The sequence below is a fragment of the Odocoileus virginianus genome, chromosome 2, assembly GCF_023699985.2.
Source record: "Odocoileus virginianus isolate 20LAN1187 ecotype Illinois chromosome 2, Ovbor_1.2, whole genome shotgun sequence".
Lineage (NCBI taxonomy): Eukaryota > Metazoa > Chordata > Mammalia > Artiodactyla > Cervidae > Odocoileus > Odocoileus virginianus.
The window spans coordinates 26,477,690-26,495,444 of record NC_069675.1 but is presented as its reverse complement, the minus strand read 5'-3'; the positions used below and the strand labels follow the sequence as shown (position 1 = coordinate 26,495,444).

The following is a 17,755-nucleotide window of genomic DNA, read 5'->3' as shown; positions in this document are numbered from 1 at the left end:
TTGCAGGTCAAAATGCAACAGAACCAGACATGAAACAACAAACTTGTTCCAAATTGGGAAAAGAGTATGTCAAGGCTGTATATTGTCACTCTGTTTATTTAACTTATATACAGAGTACATCATGTGAAATGCTGGACTGGATGAAGCACAAGCTGGAATCAAGATTGCCAGGAGAAATATCAAACAACCTCAGATATGCAGATGACACCACCCTTGTGGCAGAAAGCAAAGAGGAACTAAAGAGCCTCTTGATGAAAGTGAAAGAGGAGAGGGAAAAAGCTGCTTAAAACTCAACATTCAAAAAATGAAGATCATGATAGCTGGTCCCATCACTTCATGGCAAATAAATGGGAAACAATGGAAACATTGACAGACTTTATTTTCTTGGACTCCAAAATCACTGCAAACGGTGACTGCAGCCATGAAATTAAAAGACACTTCCTCCTTGTAAGAAAAGCTATGACAAACCTAGACAGCATATTAAAGGCAGAGACATTACTTTTCCAACAAAGGTCCATCTAGTCAAGGCTATGGTTTTTCCAGTAATCATGTACAGGTATGAGAGTTGGACCATCAGGAAGGCTGAGCGCCAAAGAATTTGTGCTTTAAATCTGTGGTGTTGGAGAAGATTCTTGAGAGTCCCTTGGACTGCAAGGAGATCCAACCAGTCCATCCTAAAGGAAATCAATCCTCAATATTCATTGGAAGGACTGATGCTGAAGCTGAAGCTCCAATACTTTGGCCACCTGATGAGGAAGAGCCGACTCATTTGAAAAGACCCTGATGCTGGGAAAGACTGAAGGCAGGAGGAGAAGGGGATGACAGAGGATGAGAGTCGGCATCACCGATTCAATGGACATGAGTTTGAGCAAACTCAGGGAGATGGTGATGGACAGGAAAGCCTGGCGTGCTGCAGCCTATTTGGTCACAAAGAGTCGGACATGACTGAGCAACTGAACAACAACGACAGAGACTAGTTGCAGAGCTAAGAATTTATCCTACAGATATACGTGCAAGAGTTCACCAAGTTGTGTTACAAGAATGTCCACTGCAACATTATTTGTAGTAGGGGGGGAAATTGGGGTGAGGGGACAACCCAAATGTCTGTCAGTACAGGACTCAGTGAGTTATAATTCATCTTACAGTGTTAATACTCCATCAGTCTTTCTTCACCTGGGTCCTCCATTCATGACATATGATACCTTGTGGCTTTCAGGCCTCAAGTGAGAAAAACAAAATAGACAACAGGTACTTCCCTGTGGTCCAACGGCTGAGACTCCTTGCTCCCAATGCAGGGGGCTGGAGATGGATCTCTGGTCAGGGAACTCTATCCCACAAGATGCAACTAAGAGTTTGCATGCTGCAAGTGAGACGTAGCACAGTCAAATAAATGGATATTAATAAATAGACTGTTTTTTTGTAAAAAGAAAACATGGACAATGAAGTGCATAGTTAATCCCTTTTGTGTAAGCATAAAAGCTACCTAGCTGGTTGCTTATCTGTGCAGAATGTTAGGTGAACAAAGGCTGGCCACTGGGCCCAGTCTGGAACTCTGAGATGGGTCACAAGCATGGCCTCAGTCCCTGGAGTCCAGCTCATGTGGATGTAGGCCGTAGAGGCGGGTCCTCTGTCCGTGGTATGAGCCAGGCCTGGCGGGTCTTTCTTGCCTCAGGCCCTTTCCCATCTCTTAGATGGGGTCCCACTAATTGTCAGTTTAAAGATGGATTTGGTGTATGTTCCACAGGAATGAAATCCGTAAGAAAGTGAACCAGAGGAAATTTCCAACTCGTCCTGACTCCTACCCCACCTGGCCGCTGCCCCACCAGTCTTGTTCTGGGATTGTTTCAGGCTTTTCCTGTGCATTTACAAATAAAACCAGGCTGCTCTGGGCATGCTTCCGAGGTGATGCCTGGAGCCCTGCACGCTTGGGCCAAAGATTGATACGGTGTGTGCACGCCTGGGCCCATACAACTCTTTTGATCTATTTCCGAAGGCAGCCTTTGGTCTCCTGCTTCCAGTGATTGATTAAGTTAGGTTCTCTTTTAGGAATTCTCTCCACTCATGCCTCCTCACCAGCTCACGGTGAGCCCTGCCAAATTTTCCTCTCCTTTCATGCTGCAGATTGTTCTGTTCCAAGTGACTAAATGGAAACTATGTTCTTAATATGCAGTCCATTACCTATTCCTTTATATGCAATCTGTTACCTTGCAATTCCTGTTTTGCATTTAGTATGGTAGGGCATGGGCACCCTCTTATCACATCATCAGTCATGTTTCTAGCAAGGTTTTGGCCTATCGTTAGGGAATAGCTTTGCTTCAGAGCCTTCTGTCCCCTGTGCATCCCCTTCCCTTTCCCTCTCCCCTCTCCTCAGCCCATTTTTGTGTGACTCATTGGGGAATCAGGGTGATAGCATTTGTTTTAAAACAAGCCAGCACACATGTTTGTAGATTCTTTAAGACCATGGAATGTAAGCAAATTCATGCAATGTTCTTGAGGTGCCAGCAGGAGAAGGGACCTTGGTTCAATGGGTTCTGGTGGAAGGGTGACCCAAGGTGTTTCCAAAAGCTTTCTGGTCATGCAGACCTAATTTTAGCTCCTGCCTCCAAGCACAGTGTTTGCTTTTGAAAAATTGGAATTACATCTACCAGCTTGCATGGGTGGTGAGAGAGACTGAAGTGAACAAGTAAAAGTAGAAGCACATTCTCACATGCATTTCTAAGGCCTTCTTTGACCAAATGAAGCTTACATTATCTTTTTCAAAGAGGCCCACACTGTAAGCGAGACTGGCCCTGGTGAAATATTATAACTGGACCTCTTTCCTCCTTTTCTGCGTGCCCTCACAGCTCCTGGTGCCCCCTCACTATATACCCAAGCCTTTCCTTCAGTCCCCCTGGCCCTTTGGTGACATCTTGTTCAGATGTTCCAATCTGGTCTTCGTTCTGCTTTGATAAATGAAATCTGGGATGAAAGCAGTAATGGTCCAGAACTCTTAAGGCAAGAGTGGGGGTGGTGGTGGAGGGGCGTCATACCTCCCCATGTCATCCTTTTTCAAACTTGTGCCATCTGGGTTTCACTCTATTAGGGGAGCTAGGGGCTCTCTTTATAATCTATCTGTCCTGTCATCACCCTCGGTGTTTTTCTTTCTTTTGAGACCATTTTTTCCCTTACAAAGAAACCTGGTTTTTAAAAAAATTACTCCTTGAGAGTTACTGTATAATGCTAATGAGGGTAACAAGGTTGTATTCGCTTATTGCTTATTGTTTATTTATCCATTCACTTATTTTCTCAACAAATATTCATTGAGTGCCTCTAATGGGCCAAGTACAATTCAGGCACAGGGGTTATAACTGAACAAAAGCAGCAAAATCACTACCCTCATGGGTCTTATATGGGGCAGTGTCAACAACTAAATACATAGTTTCAGACAGTTGATGTGAAGACTGAGGAAGCAGGAAAGGAGATGAATAGCAACAAGGATGTGGGGCTATGGGGGCTGTAGACAGGATAGATGTTCTTTGGAAGGTGACGTTTGGGTGAAGGCTAGAGTAAATTGGGGCAGCGATCTCAGAGATCTCAGAGATCTCAGAGAAGGACATTAAGGAGGTGGAAATGTCCTGGAGCAGGAAACAGGATGATGAGTTCAAGAAAGAGCAAGAAACCCATGTGTCTGGAGTCCAGTGTGCAGGAAGGGCTGGATAGGAAGTAAGGCCACATCAGTAGGGATTTGAGATCTTATTTTAAGTCTAAGGGAAAGCCAGGAGATTTTGGGTAGTGAACCGACATGTTTTGATTTATGATTATAAAACATCACCATGACTGCTGTGTGGAGAACAGAGAGTAGGGAACAAGATAGCAGCAAGATGACCAGCTAGATGGCTACAGAATCTGGCAAGAAACGTTGGCTGGCTTTGTGTACTGTGCAAGGGACTGAGGTGGTGAGAACTCATCAAACTCAGCATCTCTTCTGAAGATAGAGCCAATAGACCTTGCTGAGGAGTGGCATGTCAGGTGTGAGAGGAGATGAACTCAAAACCCCCTAGATTTGGGTCTGATCAGCTGGGTGGGTGGCCATGCTAGTTACTGAGAATAGGGGAGGAGGAGGCAGAGCTGGTTTGGGGTGGGAATCAGGAGGTGTGTTTGGACATGGGAACTTTGGGATGCTATCAGAAATCTGAGTATCTGGAGCTTAGGAAGAGGTTAAACCTGGAGATGTAAATACAGCATCCTCAGCACAGTGGTCGTATCAGGGCCGTGGGAGTGGATAGAGTTACTCAGAGAGTGATGTAGATGGAGAAGAGAAGAGGTCCAAGAACTGAGCATGGGGCAATCCAGCACCCGTCAATTCGGAAGAGGAAGAAGAGCTACTGCTGAGCTCATCACCCCAGTCTAGCAGTTTTGTGGAAGTCTCCGTTTGGTTTCCTGGGCCTCCCAGTCCAGAACTAAGCCTTATGTGTTGGTGACTAAGGCTCCTGTCCCACAGTGACCTTGAGTATCTCATGAATTTAGCTCTGGCCCAGGTCCTGACAACCTCTTCTAGGCCAGAGCCCTAGGTCTCAAGTGGCTATTTGGCTTCCTTTGCAAGTGGGGAGCCTGCCTCTGGACCAAGAACCATGAAACCAAGGGCTTCAGCCGATTTCCGTTTTGCATCTGAACCACAGCATTGATTATTTCGTTCTAGAGCAAGGATACGAATATGGTGTGACTTTTTAATTTCATCTGTCATGCTATGTGCTTGGAGACTATGGGGCAGGCCATCTATGAGGCAAGGGATACTGTCATTTTAACTGGAGCACCATTATTTTGATATTCTAGACCTTGTTTTCCCTTGGTTCAAGCTCGCCCTTTGAACCTTGGTAGCAGCTGGTTATCCCTGAGTCACTCATTCAAAGTTTCAGTTCCGTTCGTTTCAGTTGCTCAGTCATGTCTGACTCTTTGCAACTCCATGGACTGTGGCGCACCTGTCCATCACCAACTCCCGGAGCTTGCTCAAACTCATGTCCATCGAGTCGGTGATGCCATCCAACCATCTCAACCTCTGTTTTCTCCTTCTCCTCCTGCCTTCAATATTTCCCAGCATTAGGGTCTTTCCCAAAGACCCTCAAAGTTTATTTACAGATAACTGTGCACATTTGCAAAATACAGAGTAGGATATGGTTCCTGCTCTCCAGGAGTTTAAAACCAAGCCAGACAGTTGAACACTGCAAACATCACATGAGACATGACATCAGGATATATGTTCTGGTGTGGATCAGCTCCGGCACTGTGCTGAGCACCTATGAGACTCTCAACACTTGAGAATGGAACAAGCCCACCGACCATTGTCTAGTAGCAACTTCCCAACACAAATGCCACAAGAGTCCAGGAGGAGGAGATGTCAAGGGCTGGTGTGGTTGGAAAAAATGGAGCGAGATGAAGTTGGAAGCCATGAGGTGATGGATGGGCTTTAAAGAGGGACAGGTTTGGGCCACTGGAGGACATCAGGGAAGTATCACAGGCGAGGTAAGAAGGTAAACAAATGAGAGACTGAGACCTTCTGAAGGGGCAATGAGATCAACCTGAGAGAAAAGGTGGATGCTTGTGGGGTGTAGCCAATATGACTGTGGTGGTCCATGAAGCCAGTGGAAGGCCTGGAGGGAAGACTTTGCCTGCCGCTCCTTCACTCGACTGATGCTCGTGATTCAGAAGGGAAAGAGATTGTGATTTCCTTGAGGTTGGGGTGAGAAGAGGTCCAGCATCTGAGGGCCCTTGGAGAGTCAGCAGATTGGAAAAGCAGAACAGGTAGAGAAGACAGTCCGCCCTCTCTGGGGCTGCATCTAGGCCCCAGGAACTTTGCTGGTGTGAGCCAGGCCCCCGTGGCCCTGTGGCCTGAGCTGGCAGTCCCCGAAGCCCAGCAAGCAGCCAAGGTAGCTGCCTCAGCACTGCCAACGAGCGGTATTGGGGGGTCGCTAGTACCGTCGTTTGTTTGGCTGCACCACGCAGCTTGTGGGACCTTAGTTTCCCAACCAGGGATTGAACCCAGGCTCTTAGCAGTGAGAGCACAGAGTCCTAATCCCTGGACCACCAGGGAATTCCCATGCTAGCATTGTTAATAGCAAAATAGCCACTTACTTTGGCAGAAAGCTCTACACTACAGCTTAAAAATTGCTTCCATTCTATTCTACCTCTTAATTCTCACAACTTTGCTATAGGAATTCGCCTTCACACCTAACAGAAGGAGATGGACATCTTTAGAGTGGCCCCGGGCCTGCTAATTCACAGGGCAGCGTGCAGCTGGGCCACCAAGCTCCACAGGGGTGATTTTGGCCGTCCAAGCACCAACACCGGTGACTGCTCGTATCAGTCTTTCAGGGTAGGAGACACAACCGTGAGGGAGTGAGGTGTGAGCACCTCTGGGGCTGGGACTCAAATGGAACCTCGAGGGAAGGAGAGCTGATGCATTTCCAAGGATTCCAAATGAAAACCCTCCAAGTCCTCAGCGTACCGGCCGTGTTTCTATCCTGCCAGAACAGAGGAGCTCCAGTTTCATCCTCCAGACCTCAGCCCCCAAGCCTCACAGGCTGCCGACGTGCTGAAGGGCAGGCCTAGATGTCCACACTGGTCTAGGAGGAGGCGCAGGAGGACGGCGCCAAGGCTAGTCTTGGCCACAGGGCAAAGCAGGGACCTGGACTTTGAGAGGAAGTCGCTAATAAACCCTTCTGGGTGCTGTAGGAGAATTGGCTCCAGTATTTTCTACCTCACAAGAACAAAATCTCAATCTAAAACAAATGCTCAGTTTACCAAACAGAAAAGGAAAACAGTAGATGATAAGAAAAAACAAGAAAAGAACATGCTCTGAACCATCTTTGTTCTATTATCATCATATTTTGTCTTCCAAATGAAGCATCCTTACATGCAAATCCATTTTTGTATATTTTGACTGATTGCTGGCAAGATAGACATAAATATTTCTGGAAATGGACATGACATAAACATATCATTAGCCAGGCTGCAACTTTGTGTGTGTGTCTATGTGGTTTGAAAAGATGTTTATGGTGAGTTCAGTCAACAGACCCTCCTCATCTCTCTCTGATCAAGAGTCTTTAAGAACTTGGGAACATCAGGCCTGGAGAGGATAGACCGGAAGGGTTCTGGGAGCTTGAGGAACATTCTAAATTTTAAGCATTAATTAAGTTAGAAACCCACCATCTGCACACTTGCTAGTAACCCTTGTGATAATCTTTCATAATTTTTGAATGTATGAAGCATGTTTAGTTGTCTCCCGTGACACCAATGTTGCTTTAGAAATTCCAGCTGTTGCCAAGCTCTTTTTAATGACATTATAGGCAATTCAGCCACTACTGTGAGGGGGAAGGCATTTGTGATCTCAAACTCTATCAGAGCCTAGGCATGTAAACCACAGGTAAAGAAACAATTGTGATTTTTTCTTATCCTTTTTAAAAATCAAACCTAATCACAGTGAGTCCCTTCTCCAACATGGAAGGATTGAGTGTAAAGACGTTAGCAGCCAGAGTCGAGATGGCAGTGTTTTCACGTCTGGGGTATATTGCTTTGTCTAACAAGGCGCCCCAGCAGGCTTCCAATTGCGGTCTCTCTGCAGACCCTCCCAGCTGCACAGGCTGATTGACAGACTGTGGGCAGATGCGGTGCCAGACTCTAATAAAGAGAGGGCCTTGGGAAAATATAAGGCAATTATTGATGGGCAGCAATCCACTAATCAGACAATTTCAAAATTAATCCCATATTCCCTTACTGTATTAGCTTTCTTTCTTGTTTGTATTTATATAGCAAATTCATGACTTCAGTGAAAATTCTTCCCTCCAGCCCAATTATATCTCTCCAAGGGCATTAAATTAAAAAACGAGAGATATTGAAAGTGGCTTGCAATTAGTTTCTTTAGTTAAAGGTGCTCCATGCACTTAGCGACGATGAGGCTCATAACAGGATGCATAATAATCAAAGTAAACACTTGAATTTTTTTTTCCTTGTCTTGACAGAGTGAGGACTGGTAAGAATAATGTGTCTGCCATTATTCTGGACCAGTGATAATGGGTTAAATAATTGTGATCCGATTTGGGAGCTGATTGGATTTGCATAAAATCCTGCTCAAATGGCCTGATAGGCTCCAAACATCTCAGGATATGCCACCCTTCCTCCTTTGCCATGGTCCATCCTGGTGGCCTCCTCTGACTTTCCTGTGCCTCATTAACAATGTGGATTTTTTATAATAAAATCAATCAGAGAAAATCCAGCCAGTTTCTTTTACAGGTTTCACATGCAGGATTACCTTCCAAGTAGTGATATGAAACGTTTAAATATTTGTAAGTTTCAAATATTTTGCCAGTTACTATGATAGAAGTCTCTCTCTCTATTACTATTTCCACCTTCATTTTCACTGTTTTCTCCACCCCACATCCCCCCGCTTTTTTTAACAAAAAATAGGAATTCTCCTTTTATTCACTGAAAAAGTTGCTTTGGCAGAATGCTTTTCTGATTGTCTAACTTTACCACCTAAAGTGAGAAAAGTCAAGAATCAGCATGATTTGGGGGATTTATACAGCCAGAGCCTCGTGTTGGGGGCCTGAAGTTTGTGACTGTCAGGCCTGCCTGTCCGCCCAGCCTCGGCAGACTCTCTCTCCCCAGACCCGGGCAGGCTCGGCTATACTGTACTCTACCCCCCGGGATCCCATTCATCAGCAGGAGGGATTGAAGAATCTCTGATCCAACAGTGTCAAGTACCAACTGATGCTCTTTGCATTTTACCCTGGCCCCAGGTCTAGCAGACAACCTTGTAGCTAGTTTGGAAATGACACTCCTCTTTCCTCTTATGTCTGAAGTGACAGTGGCAAACAACCATGAAACTCTTTTTGGAAGCAGTCTCAGAATCTTATCTTAGAATCTACATGAATTAGGTGTTGGGGCATCCAGCTATCTGGGTCAAGAAGAAAAGCTGGATGTGAAGCTGAAAAGAACTAGTGAGGAGGGCTTCCTATTCCAGATTGTTGGGATGGGGAGTGAGACAATGGGAGGAAGAGAAAAACAAGGAATGGAGTGGAGAATGTGCAGGGTGTGTGGAGGGAATCCTGAGGACCTCAGCCTGCCTGGAGCAAAAAGGGCAGAGAAGAGGCTAGACCAGCAGAAGGGGACCAGAATCTGGTTCAAAATTGTGCCTCAGGGTTCTCTACCAATGAATCAGAACTGGCATACCACCTGGCCAAGTACAAGCCCTGCACTCAGACCCAGATTTGGGGCTCAGTTCTCTGTGCCTATATTCTGATGGCCTTCATGAGAGCAGGGCCCTGGGCCTGAGGCTTGGCCACTTGTTACAAAACTTCCATAGGGTAGGTTATTGCCTGGCTCTTGGGGTATCGCTTGCTCCTGAATGTCCATCACTGGATCTGTGGGGACATTTTCCTTGAGATCCTCCCTGCTGGACTGACTCCTTGAGGGCTGCTGCTGTTTTGTCTCCATGCCCTTTAAATATCACCTTCAGCTGCTGTACTTGACTTCCTCCCAGAACCTGCTGCACCCCAGCCAATGGGTCTGCTTCCAGGTGCCACTGTGGCTGTCTAACCATGCGTGGCCTTGCTCTGAGATGCAACACTTGGCAGATGAGAAGAAGATAAAGCCATGTCTACTATAAAGTTTGCAATGCAATGCTGAGCCATGGAAGGGAAATTCAGAACTATCTCAGAAGAAATGCAAAATATGAATTTTTTCTTCTCTAAAAAGTGAAATGTAAAAAAATAAAAAAATAAAAAGTGCAAGCTAACTAGGACTGAGAGCTTCCAATCAGTGTCGCATGAGAAATACAAAGAGAAGTCTCATCCAGTAAGTACTGATATAACTGTTGCTGTTGTTGTTGCTATTGTTCAATTGCTAAGTCGTATCTGACTCTTTGCAACCCCATGGAACTGCAGCATGCCAGGCTTCCCTGGCCTTCACTCTCTCCTGGAGTTTGCTTAAACTCATGTCCATTGAGTTGGTGATACCATCCAACTATCTCATCCTGTCATGCCCTTCTCCTCTTGTCCTCTATCTTTCTCAGCATCAGTCTTTTCCAGTGAGTCAGCTCTTCACCTCAGGTGCCAAAGTATTGGAGCTTCAACTTCAGCATCAGTCCTTCCAGTGAATATTCAGGGTTGATGTCCTTTACAATTGACTGGTTTGATCTCCTTGCAGTCCAAGGGATGCTCAAGAGTCTTCTCCAACACCACAGTTCGAAAGCATCAATTCGTTGGTGCTCAGACTTCTTTATGGTCCACCTCTCACATCTGTACATGACTACTGGGAAAACCATAGCTTTAAGTATACAGATCTTTGTCAGCAAAGTGATGTCTCTGCTTTTTAATATGTTGTCTATGTCTGTCATAGCTTTTCTTCCAAGGGGCAAGCTTCTTTTATTTGTAGTAGCACTCACCATCTGCAGTGATTTTGGAGACCAAGAAAATAAAGTCTGTCACTGTTTCTACTTACTTTCCCCCATCTGTTTGCCATGAAGTGATGGGACCAGATTCCATGATCTTAGTTTTTTTGAATGTTGCCTTTTAAGCCAGCTTTTTCACTCTCCTCTTTTACCATCATCAGGTGGCTCTTTGGTTCCTCTTTGCTTTCTGCTATTAGATTGGTATCATCTGAATATCTAATAGATGGCTTAAAATATAGAAGGGCATCATGTGGAAGGATGAGCAAATGTTTTCTAAATGGCCCTGAGAGGTGGAATGAGGTCAGTGAGAGAAGCTCACAGGAAGTCAGGTTTTTACTTTATCCAAAGAAATAGTTTCTAAAAAGCCAGATATTTCTAAAGCTAGAGAAGGTTACCTAATAGACAGTGACAGCCCTGTCACTGTGGGTGTGCAGGCAGAGGCTGGACTATTTTAGCAAGGATGTGACTTTAGAACATCAGCTTCAGCTTCAGCTTCAGCATGGAACTGAAAGTATCAACGTGGATGTATCAATGACTTCAAGGTCACATTTAGCCTTAAGAAGAAATAATTTTTTGTGACTACAGAAAAAAGTGATGAGGCCATTCTCTTTGCACCTATTAAATCTGACTGATTCCAAACGGAATCAGTGTCTATTCCAATGAGGTACTAGGAGGTAAAATAAAGAAGGGGGTGTTGGGAAGTTTTGTTCAAAAGTATTGTACTCCATTGGTTCTATTTCTCCAGAAGTAATCTTCAACTTGGTTTTTTAAAGCCTTTTGCCACCCACAGAAACTCCATCAGAGGCCCATGAGCAAGTGTTTTTCTCTTTAACGGCTTTTCCATGTGGACAGTTTATACCACGGAGACTTATAAACTCTCACGTCAGGGCCCTACTTGAGAAGTTCCAACAGCTCCCTACTGCCTACTGGAGTGGCCTCCTCCTCATGCTGGTGGTCTTGGCCCTTTATTCATTTATTTTAAATTGGGGGATACTTGCTTTACAATATTGTGTTGATTTTTGCCATACATCAACATGAATCAGCCATAGGTTATTATGTATGTCCCCTCCCTCTTGAACCTCCCTCCTATCCCCCACCCTATCCCATCTCTCTAGGTTATCACAGAGCACCAGATTTGAGCTCCCTGCATCAGACAGTAAATTTCCACTGGCTATCTAATTTTGCATATGGTAATGTATATGTTTCAATTCTACTCTCTCAATTTGTCCCACCCTCTCCTTCCCCTACTGTGTCCACAAGTCTCTTCTCTATGTCTGTGTCTCCTTCGCTGCCCTGCAAATAGGTTCATCAGTACCATCTTTCTAGATTCCATATATACGTGTTGGATGGCATCACCAACTCAATGGACATGAGTTTGAGCAAGTTCCAGGAGCTGGTGATGGACAGGGAAGCCTGGAATGCTGCAGTCCATGGGGTCGCAAAGAATTGGACATGACTGAGTGACTGAACTGAACTGAACTGAACGCGATATTTGTCTTTCTCTTTCTGACTTACTTCGCTGTGTATAATAAGCTCTAGATTCATCCACTCCATTAGAACTGAGTTAAATGTGTTCCTTTTTATGGCTAATATTCCATTATGCATACATACCACAACTTCTTTATCCATTCACTTGTCAGTGGACATCTAGATTATTTCCATATCCTCACTATTGTAAATAATGCTGTGATGAACATTGAGCTGCATGTGTCTTTTTCGATTATGATGTCCTCAGAGTATATGCCTAGTAGTGGTACCGTTGGGTCATATGGTAGTTTTATTTCTAGTTTTTTAAGGAATTTCCACACTGTTTTCCATAATGGCTGTATCGATATGTATTCCCACCAATAGTGCAGGAGAGTTCCCTTTTCTCCACACCGTCTCCTGCATTTATTGTTTGTAGATTAAATCCAGTTACCGTCTGCTGTCCAGCCTTATCTCTGCCCTTTCTGCTCCAAGCAGGCTGGGCTCCTCAGGGTTCCCTCCACACAATCCGCACATTTTTCACTCTATTCCTTGGTTTCCCCTCTCTCCCTTTCACTCGCTCCCCATCCCAATAGTGCAGAACAGAAAGCCTTCCTCACCCTTCTCAGTTCCTTCGTATCTGTCCTTTTCTTCTCGACCCCCTGATATGATGCTCTCAAAACCTGATTCACCTCTGTATCTAAACACCTCTGAACTTTGGGAGAAGGTTTCTTCCAAATAAAGTAAGGCTTATGTAGGGAAGGGAGGAGACAGAATAACCACAAACAGGGACCTCCTTATGCCCCTGTTGGTGCTGTCAATGTCAAATGCAGCAGGACATTTGGGGAAGCACCTGGCAGCTGGGCTTCCCTTGTGGCTCAGCTGGTAAAGGATCCTCCTGCAATGCGGGAGACCTGGGTTGGATCCCTGGGTTGGGAAGATCTCATGGAGAACGCAAAGTCTATCCACTCCGGTATTCTGGCTGGGAGAATTCCATGGGTTGTATAGTCTATGCAGCCGCAAAGAGCAACTGAGCGACTTTCACTCGCTCACTCACTGGCAGCTGGATGAGTGACAAACTCTTTGCCTGGGTGGGATGGGAATGGGGTGAGCTGCTCCTGTGTGTGTGAGGCTCTCTGACCTGCAGAGTCTGCACTGTGGGGGCCCGGAACGGATAGTCAGGAATGCTGCCCACATAGATGAGGTGGAAGGCCGAAGTCACAGGTAATCCAGACACTGTTGGGAACCGGCTCGCTGTTGTGAACATCTGAGGGAACCATTGGTCAATTTGTGTTTCACTGGTAGTGGAAACAGAGGGTGTTCCAACTTTTCTACTTATTATTCATCTGCTAATTTGCTTCATATTTCTGAATTTCAGTTTCCACATCTTGATAATAGTGAAAATAATACCCCTTTTCGTGGCTGGCATAAGGATCAAATTGGAAGGTGGCTTGCAAATTGTAAAGTGTTTGCAAACATTTTATACTGTAGAGGCTTCACCTTGAAAACAATCATTGGTTCGGTCTCAGACAACAGGGTGATGAAGGAGGCTGCCTGCAGGACATGTATATATAGATGTGTTGGAAGTAAGACCACTGCGGCCCAATACAGTCTCTATTTTATTTTTTTAAATTGAGATATAATTCATAGCATAGGAAATTTACTACTTTAAACTGTACCATTCAGTAGTCTCTAGTGTATCCTGTGATGTACAACCATCATCACTAATTCCAGAACATTCACATCACCCCATAAAGAAACCCTGTACCCAGCAGCAGTCTCTAGCTACACCCCACAGCTGTGTGTGGGGAGGTGGAGGTGGGTAACCACAGCAAACACTAATCTACTGTCTGTCTCTACCGAGTTCCCTATTCTGGCTCTTTCATATAAATAGAATCATACAATACGTGGCCTTTTTTGTCCAGCTTTTGTCCTCTTTCACTAGGCATAATATTTTGAAGTTTCATGCTATAGCATGTATTACATTTCCTTCTTTTTTTTATGACTGAATAATATTCCACTGTTTGGATATACTGCCTTTTGTTTTTCCATTCATCAGGTGATAGATATTTACATAGTTTCCACTTTTTGGCTATTGTGAATAATGATGCTATGAACATTGATGTACAAGTATCTGTTTGAATCTGTTTTCAGTTATTTTGGGTATATGTCCAGGAGTGAAATTGCTGGATGGTCTCATATGGTGACTATATGTGTAACTTTTTAAGGAATGCCGAGCTGTTTTCCACAGCAGTTGCTCCATTAAACATGCTCACCAGCAATATATGAGGGCTTAAATTTTTCTATGTTGTAGCCAACAGTTGTTATTTTCTGTTTTTTTAAAATTTTTTATTTTTTATTATTGTTGCCACCCTCAGTTCAGTTCAGTTGCTCAGTCGTGTCCAACTCTTTGAGACCCCATGAATCACAGCATGCCAGGCCTCCCTGTCCATCACCAACTCCCAGAGTTTACTCAAACTCATGTCCATTGAGCCGGTGATGCCATCCAGCCGTCTCATCCTCTATCGTCCCCTTCTCCTCCTGCCACCAATCCCTCCCAGCATCAGGGTCTTTTCCACTGAGTCAATTCTTTGCATGAGGTGGCCAAAGTCTTGGAGTTTCAGCTTCAGCATCAGTCCTTCCAATGAACACCCAGGCTCTCCATCCTTTCAAAATTCAACAAGTGCTTTCCATATGCCATCAACCTCGCTGGGCTCTCCTGCCACAAACGGAGCTGCTCTGTAGGCAGCCTATAGTCTGGAGAGTTCTGAGTTTGCCAGTGATTTTAGTAGAGTGGAGAAATGAGTTTTATAATTTTTATTTGATTTAGCCCTCAAGTTGTTAACACCTCCAGTGCAGGGGCTGGGGAGAGGGTTGTCTATAAATATTAGCTCCCCAAGTAAAAATGACTCTTTCATCTCAGCAGACCTAATTAAGCTGTTGATTAGAGAAGGATCAACACCTCTTTCTGTAACAAAAGACACAGTCTGTCAGTGGGAGGGTCTGTCAGGGCAATCTCTCCTGCAATTTAGGACATTTGGAAGGACAGAACCCAGGCAGCCCAGGGTGTCAAAAGGGACAGGTCTTACTTCACATAGCTCCCCTGACACACACACAGACTGCCCCAGAGAGGCTGTAAACCCTGGAGCCCTCCCCCGACTTGGGAGGCATCTAATGTCTTTCTAATAGAAATAGAAGCTTCAAGGAATAGAGAAATTTACTGGCAGAAACTGTATCATTTCTGGGACACAAATGGAACCCGGCAGTTCCGGAATATCTGTGTATGTATGGAGAACTCCGGCTGCCAGGAGAAGAGTGGCAGGCCGGGCTGTGATCGTCCTGGTGGAAGGCCCAGAGAAGCTGGCTCCAAACTTCCCCTTCCCTGTCTCTCCAGGGGCACAGGTTGCCCCATGGGGCCTGCTAATGCAACAACCTTTTCTTGGGAGTGCTTGTGAGGAACTGACTTCCTGTAAGTCTCCATTACAAAGAACAGGCTTTTTCTCGGGGGATCCAGAGAGTCTGTCTTGGTGCAGTGGATAAGAATGAGAAGCATCTTCTTGCAAGAAAGCCTGGCTCCCCAGGTGCAAGTTCTGCTTGGTCAGCCACAACAACCACACAGAAGTGAGGGACTCACAGCTTCGCTGAGTGGGCCTTCCCGGGCACAGCGGTGAATGACAACCAGCCACCCAAGAGAGAAGTGGCGGTGTATGCATACAGAGGAGGGGGGCAAATTTCTCGGTAGAAAGTGCAGAAGGCCACTCTAAACTTACAGTAATAGTCGTTGGCTTACTGTGTGTTATAAGGACTTCACATCTATTAATCCTGATAGTGATCCTATGAAGTATCACTAACCCTAAGTTACAAATGAACAGACTGAGGCACAGGAAATTAAGGAACTTGTCCAAAGGTGCACAGTGGACACACGGGCACAGGCTGCCTCCAGAGTCCCTCTGAGCAGCCGCCACGATGCAGGCTTTGGGGAAGCAGGGTGGGCTTCATGGTGGAGATGATCTTGGAGGTGAGACTGGAAGGCTGCTCAGTGTTTTGCAGGTGGAGGACAGAACAGAAGCTTTCCAGACTGAGTCTTGTGGAAGAGCACGCTGCTTTCTGGGGCTCAGGGGACAGTCCCCAGTGTCTGCAGCCTAGGAGCCAGAAGGAAGAAGGTGAAGTGGGGGCCCGATCGTCAAGTCAAGGGCAAGCAGAGAGTCTCCCACCGACAGAGCCCTAGGTCACCCCACCTACCACGCAGGAGTCACATAACTCGGGAGAAGTCACATAACTCTGACTTGTGGATATGTTGGCTTCTACCTTTGCTGACCACATCTCCAGGGCGGAGGTCTGTACGACCCGCTCCCCATCGCCCACCGCTTGGTCAACTCATGCACTACGCATCCAGGAAGAGAAGCAGTCACGTAAGATCTAAACGTTAATAACAACAAAATCCCCAAGCAGTCACTGAAATTAGACCAGTTATGATTGAAATGCCAAGGCAGGTCTTGTTACTTTTATGAAGCCGTGAATAATATAAGTATCCAATTGATAAAATGTTATTAAAGCTGACAGCCCTTAAGTGATCTAAGTGGTAAATATTGAAATGAGGTCTCTGGCACACGGTGCCTGGGGGCCCTGGCGGTAATAAGCATTGAACAATGATTCTTCAGGCTCCAGGGAGCGGAGCTTGGGGGCAGCAAAAGCACTCTTCCTAAATAATTAAACCAGGATTCTAGGAAGGGATCGTAGATCCTTGTAGTGGTTTGTTAATGTCCAAAGGAGCTGGCTTCAGGCAAGGCTTCTGTTGGGCAACGCCTCCCCCAACTGGGGTGGGAGGGAGCAGGGAGGGGCTGGCCATGCTCTCCCACCAGCCCCCAAGGAGCCTGCACTGAGCAAGCAGCATATTTCAGCTGTTAGTTATAATATAAACAGACTGATGCAGCCTGAGGGCAGCTAATAGTTGATGAGCAGTGGGGCTGCCACGTGGGTTAGAGATTTTATTAGCACTCTTAGGAAAGAAAAGAAAACACCATGGAGAGAAATTTAAAATGCCGTGCCTTCCTGATAATGGATCGTTAAAGCTGTGGCAGGAGCAGCTTGCTTTTCCCTGCTCTTGGGTAAAGGAATTAGAGGGTCTCGAAAAGCTGTTATCTATTCCTTCATTAACTAGAGGGTCAGCTGTGCTGGGACAGCCTGGGCTTCCCTGAGCTTGGCCAGGTCAGGACTAAGACTCTCCTCAGCCCTTTGAGGGCTTTGGGCATGAGACTCTCCTTTGGAGGCCTGTGGGGCTTCCAGTGCCATCCACATACCCGTCCCCTGTCGGTGCCCGTGTACCTGCAGAGGTGGGAGTCGGGGGAGGCCTGGCGGCAGACCTGTGGAGCTGGCCCGAGCCGCTCTCTCCAGTCATTTCTAACAGAGTGACGGCTAAGAGATGCCACGAGGCTTCGCCTGCTTGCTGGGTGCTGAGAGCCAACGCAGTGGGGGGCTGCGGGGGCACAGGTGGAGGTCACGGAGGTTGAGAAGCTGCTCCTGGAGGAAGTGCTCTCTACGCGTAGAGCCCAGGGGCCCCTCCAGTGACAGAAGCACCAGGAGAGACGGTGAGTCACACCTCCGTCCTGGCACTTCTCTGGGATAAGAAGGGAAGCAGGGGGAAGGCATCTGGAGAAAGAGCGCGAAGCCTCTCTGGTCCCAAGAGCTCTGCAGGAGGTCGGGGGAGTGCCTGGGTGTCAGATCTGGGGACAGGTGGGTTCTAGGACACACACGCCGAGGAACTGCGGCCTTTAAATTGAAAAAAATGTGCCCGCTTGACCAGTGACCTGAGGTTTAGGAGCCTGACCCAGGTTGGTACTGCCTCTGGGGTGGCGCCAGGCTGCCCTT

The 17,755-nt window shown here is 46.2% G+C and overlaps 1 pseudogene; it reads right to left on the bottom strand.

The window, feature by feature from the left end:
• Nucleotides 1-17,285, bottom strand: part of LOC110143571 (uncharacterized) — a 32,927-nt pseudogene extending 15,642 nt beyond the window's left edge.
• Nucleotides 17,286-17,755: the final 470 nt, after the last annotated feature.